General features: G+C 43.4%; 1 protein-coding gene across 1 annotated transcript in view; it reads left to right on the top strand.

Annotated features, from left to right (window-relative positions):
- The first annotated feature begins 1,638 nt into the window (after positions 1–1,638).
- LOC121604843 (paralemmin-1-like) overlaps positions 1,639–6,000 on the top strand; it is a 29,529-nt gene continuing 25,167 nt past the window's right edge. The window contains exon 1 of the mRNA XM_041934469.1: positions 1,639–2,086. The gene's annotated coding sequence lies outside the window, so the exon portion shown is untranslated. The remainder of the gene's footprint in view (positions 2,087–6,000) is intronic.

Genomic DNA, 6,000 nt, shown 5'->3' with positions numbered 1-6,000 from the left:
ACTCCTACCTATATCTAATCTCACCAAATCGATGATAACACACTCTGCTAATTAACCACAAGGAAGCAAGGCCTCACACACACAGCAAACTACAAAAACGTGTTTGGAACTGAACTCATGCATCCTAGTATAAACAGACGGATGTGTTACGTGCCTTGTGTTGTGTAAATGAAGTTGTCCTGATCTTTCAAATTAAAGGAACACTCTGTGACTCCATCACAGAGGACAACCAAAGCAGCCAAACTGGACGAACGATGGATTCCCACAGTGATCCTTTATCACAGAGCGGAGAGAGTATCACCAGAAGTGATATAAGAAATAAGATAAGATAACACTTTATTAATCCCACACTGGGGAAATTAAATTGTTACCTGCAGCAAATAATAAAAGATAGAGATCGGAGGATCAAAACAGTCAATAAAAAAGGTATAAAAAGGTATAAAAAAAATACACATATACAGAATAAAAAATAAAACAAATAAAACAACAGCTATGTATATGTACATTATATACATATAATATACATGTATACATACATATATATGTATATGTGTGTGTGTTGCCTTCAGATAAAAACGGATAATAAAACAGTGTTACTAGTATTGCACAGGAGAAGAAAAAATACAAAAACAATCAAAAATATGTAATACTGGACAATAAGAAAGGGATATGCAGTGTAATCCACTGCCTCTGGTCTGTCAATTCATAACCTTTGCCTTTTCCAGTCACTTTATTTTATTATCTATTTTCATTTCATCGTTATTTTAGTTAACTGTTTACATGTGACATTCAGCCACTGGTCAGAATCTCTCCAGTGAGCCTAGTATCCAGTACATATATAGTTTCACTGTCCTCTGAAGTGTTATTCCAGTTAAATTCCCTGTTTCCCAGGACAAAACTGGACGGTGAACTTACACCGTTTGTCGTTGCTCTTCGGCTTTCAAAATGAAACGACATGAAACTGCAGAATGGCAGGCAGAATGCGCCTCTAACTACACAAAAGAGCTAACCCGAAGGCACTCTGTTATTAGAACTCTCAGGCAACCCTTTCCCATCCTTTTCATGGTAAAAGGCAGGACATGGGATCTTTAATTTGAGCTGAAAGGGTTTTCTCGCTTTTGAGGCACCTCTTTCATTCAGACAAACGTTTTTCATTGCATGTAATGATTTCACCCATATTCTGGCCTGACTTTTATTCATCACCATTTTGCACAGGTGCCTCGCTCCATCAGAATCACTTCTGATAACATGACATGGCCTTGCGAGAAAACAGACCACATACTGAGCCCTGATGCCACAGCTGAATCCTAAGGTTGAGTACTTGCACCCAGACATGCGCTGAATATGATGTGTGGCAACTGAAAATGTTGTTTAGCGTAATGAAGTGCAAATAAGAGTGAGTTTGATTTTCTCTTTGCAGCTTTGAAGCTGGAAGGAGCCACATGGAAAAGTAAGTTTCTGTCTACAGCTCGGTGTTCGCTCCCCAGATGGTGTGTCGTATGGGTCGTTAAATGAAAGCAGACAGCATCTCTGACCTGCTGCTTTAGAGAAAAGCTGTTTTATCTGCTCTGCAGTCAGTGAGCGACAACAACAGGAAACATGAGGCTGCTGCTGCTGCTGTGCGCAGGGCTGGCCTCAGGGTAATGACTGGAGTCAGGTAACCACCGGACACACCGACTCTGTCCTCCTCTCGGACGGGTTCAGGCACGAAGGGAGGCGGCGAGAGCGGCTTTCCGGGACGGCTTCACTTTTTTTTCCCCTCTTAAATCATTGCCGCAACTTTCTCTGTGAAACAAACTTCGCAGACGTGTGGAAGTTTGATCCATGTCAGGACGTGTGTTCATGTGACGAGCGTCGCGTTTCGGGAGCGCGGAGGCGTCTCAGGTGTTCACGGGAACTTTCTGCCGCTCGCTGACTTCTTGCCACATATTTCATTGAGCTGGAAGGAGGATTTCTCTCACTGGGCTCGTTTATTTATTTATTTTTGGGGTCGTGTGTCCAGTATCTCCACGCTTTCTGCCTGGTTTCGTTTTCCACTCCTCAGTTTATCGGACTTAAAAACATCCAGCGGCCGAGTTTTGAGCAGGTAAGTGTGTTTTGGGTCGCTCCGGCCGACATTTTTCTGCATTAATTGTGATCCAAAGTTTGGTGTACGTGGTCGGTTGACACCTTTTGAAACTGTGCCAGGAGGTGGAAGTGAGCCCAGCCAGAGCCGGACAGCCCCGGCAGCTGTTGACTTGTCTGACCTCTGTTACGCACTGCAAGCCAGACAGTCATTATTGATTAAAAAGCATTTGAAATGTAATTTGGCTCTTCAAACTTTACTACGGATGTTTTATTACGCTCTCTGGCTGCTTCAATCCTGAACCAACATTTAAAAAAGCAACAAAATTGCACTTGGATGAAGACAAACCTGCAGTGTGCCCATAGCTGTGACTTCACAGTAATAGCCTTATCATAGTTATTGTAGTTATTATCTGAAAAGATACGCCACGATGTGTGCACAGCAGCCTTTCAGGAGAGAGTGAACACCAGCTCTTTTTATATGTTTTTTCCTGCTTGTACCAAGTTTCATGAGCAATTATGTCTTAAAGCCTCGACTCTGCAGGACACTTGCAGCACCTTATGATGCAGCAGTTAACTCATGACACTGCTGCAGCTGCATCACACAAACACATAAAACACACCGTGCAGTCAACATCTCAAGTCGTGTTATGAGATTAACCACACATTTGCTGTCTAACTCTCATATGCATGACTCACCTACTTTCCTGCAAAACGCACTGTTTGCAACTGCTGTTTCATGACTTTTTTAACCACATCCATGCTTTAAAAAAAAGCCTATTTCTGCCCAACCACCCATCAAACAAACGCTGCTCAGCATGCAGCTGAGCACACTGATTTACAAGCAGGGGTCCCAGCAGGGGCTCCTGACATGGCTCTCCTGTCAGGCTGATGAACTGAGGGCCTTCGGGCCATATCCACGGGGTGTTACTCACCTCTGGCTCAACTGGACTCTCAGGAAAGCAGTTTCTTTCTTGAGGGTTTGTTAACAAGCGTACTTGTGAGCCTGAGGTTTCAAAGAGGCGTTGCGCATAAAGGATCACTGCGCGGGAGATATAAATGTCATAGCAGCCAACAAAGCAAGCTGGTTCCAGATCAGCGCTGCTGTTTTATGACACAGTAAAAAAGGACAATCACTGTCCTGGGATGAATCTTAGATAAACTTTAGCTCTTCTGAGCTATAAAACTTGAAGAAAGACTTGTCTGAGATGCTGTAAATACACACACCCAGTAGAGACACACTTTTCATTACTTAATCACCCGTTAAGCTTCTGTCTGCTCCAGTCTTTCTTCTCTAATCTGTTCAACCGATTGTGACATGTATTTATTTCTAAGTTCGGTCTCTGGCTGTGCTAATGACGCATTTGTGACCTCATAAATATTAGAGCCGTGTGAGCTCACTGCAGACGTATCATTACTGGCATACATGTCAGCCGATAACTGGCCTGTTTGTTTCTGTGCAGCAGAAAAGTTTTTTGTCTTTGATGTGCACAAAGCGCAGCAGAGAGCTCAGGTCGATGTGCGACTCACTTGCAAAGCACTTTCGTTTTGATATGAATCTGCAAAAGTCTACCAAGAACGCACAGAGAGGGAGGGAGACGGGTCGAGTGGGCGAGATAGCTGTTAAAGACAGATAAAAGGGCAGGAGACGCTGTGTGGTCGTCAGCACCACCAATCAGCCAGAGTTTTATCTTTTCAGATCGTGTTGAAGAGAGCAGAAGAGAGTCAGACTTCTGACAAAGTGGAGGGGGATTAAAAACAGAGAGATGAAGGGGAGGCGACAAAAGAGGAGCTGGGAGTGATGAAATCCACCACTGCTTTGCTCGGCAAACTGGGTGATGGATGAGTTTTCAGCAGGAGGGAAATTCCTCACTGCCGCATCGCCCCCAGCGTGTCTGTCTGTCTGTCTGTCCATCCTCAGTTGAAGTGATATTGGACTTCCACAGCCTTCCCCTCACACATCGTGTTTTATTAACAGAAGCCAACTCCACCTTGGCTGCATTTCCACGTGTCGACGGAGCCGCTGACATGGGTCGTGAAGCGCGGCCTGATTAACGATGCCCTGTGAACGTTACGTTACGTTTCACAGCTCTGCCTGTCTTTTCTGTCACGTTAGCGCCCCTCCATCTGTGTGCACAAACACACCACGTTTCAGGCTGTTATTATTACGGCTGCAGAGAAGATTAGACTCAGACAGCAGGTGAACAAAGATGATGCACCTGGATAAGCAGATCACTGGGACACTGGCCACACACAACGTTTTTTTCTTCTTTTTAGAGAGAGAGGGATCTTATCATTCAAGTGAAGAAACGATGCAAGTGATTGATAAGTAAAATTCTGATCATAATGATTCAACGTATATACATACAATATGTAGCGTGCTACATGTTAATCCAGCTAAAAATAGAATATTCTGCCACACTGCTTATTCCATCTTTGGCTTTGTTCTGGTTCAGGTTATTAGGAGATCCTATAAATACTGCAGCTTCTATCTTAAAGGGCTACTCCTCCAATGTAGTCTTTCACTTCTAGAAAATTGGGAGACGTTTGAAGAAAGGAAGCTCAAAATGCGCCAGAGGCCAAGATATCCCAACTTTTAGTCCCTAGTATGGGTCAGGCTTCAGAAATGCTGCAACACATCCCGCAATGCAACTGGATATCTCCCAGCGTGGTAAACGCTGCTAAACCCTGATGATATCACTATGACATCACCAGGGTTTTTTTCCCCTCAGTTTTTCATGTGGTGGAATAGGTGGTGGAATGTCCCTTTAAGCAGGTTAATCTGGTATTATTAGACAAAATATTGCAGTTTGCGTTAGCGCAACATGCAATGGGTTAATTTTCAATATTGAGAAATGCAGAAATTGAGACATATGCTAAATTGCTCCCCAGTGAGCTCACCTGACCTACTGTACGTTTCTGCATCATGTCAGTCCTAACATACCTAAGATACCAGCCACGCCCCAACATTCAGAGGAGAGCTGTAGTCTAAATTTCAGCGACTCGTCCTTTTGTCTGTCCTCTTTTCCTTGCGTCCTCGTGTTTTGTGTAGGCTCGGAAGGCAGCTTTCAGACGGCGCACCTTAAATCATCCCGCTTATGTGTGTGGTATTCCTTTCATTTGCAGTAATCTGCTGACTGAAAAGCCTCGGAAATTGCGCGTGACAGTCGGTGAGAGAAGGAGGGGGATAGAAAAACATTTACCGTCTTCAGTTTACTTGATGTCTGTTGTACACATGCCCTTCTTTTGACACCAGCAACAATGCTTTAATCAAGCAGACAAGGATTAGACAGTAAAGTAATGTGTTATGGCTGTGAAGGTAATGGTCTGTGGAGATAACTAAGAAAGACCTGAGCTGCCTCTGACAGGGTAATATTTTAGCTTCTTAGCTTCCCAGCGTTTACCAGTGTCTCTGTCATGAATTTCTTTCTCAAGTCTGGTCTAAGACTTCAGTCTCTGTTAAGTTCCCTGCATGCAGTGGCTTGTGAACATGAATATGTTCCAAAAGCTGTAGGAAACTTAATGAAAAGCCAGGACATTTATACACTCAGTTGCCAATTTATTAGGTACACCTTGCTTCAACTAATGCAATCTAACACTGTCCGTTCATCAAGGTTATGCTCAAGTCTTGTTGAAGGTGCTGTTTTAGGGTGCTGTTGAGCTGTATTACGGTCCACAGAGAGGTGTTTGTGTTATTTAGCCTACCCTCATTGGTGTAAATTCGGTGGGCAGAATAATGGAAACACCTGTCAGTATAATACAAGACAATTCAAAAGCACCACAAACTACATCCTCCAGAATGTCCTTTAATTTGAATCAACACCTCCCTAAAACATTCTTCATTATAACCTCCATGAAGGTAGAATTTATTGCAGGGCTGTTATATTAGACTGTAAGTTTTAGAAAGGTTTTGAAATGTACTTCACAAAGCAAATG

This window comes from Chelmon rostratus, chromosome 3, assembly GCF_017976325.1.
Source record: "Chelmon rostratus isolate fCheRos1 chromosome 3, fCheRos1.pri, whole genome shotgun sequence".
In the NCBI taxonomy this organism is placed as follows: Eukaryota; Metazoa; Chordata; class Actinopteri; order Chaetodontiformes; family Chaetodontidae; genus Chelmon; species Chelmon rostratus.
The sequence above is the reverse complement of the archived record's forward strand: the minus strand, read 5'-3'. Positions and strand labels throughout refer to the sequence as shown.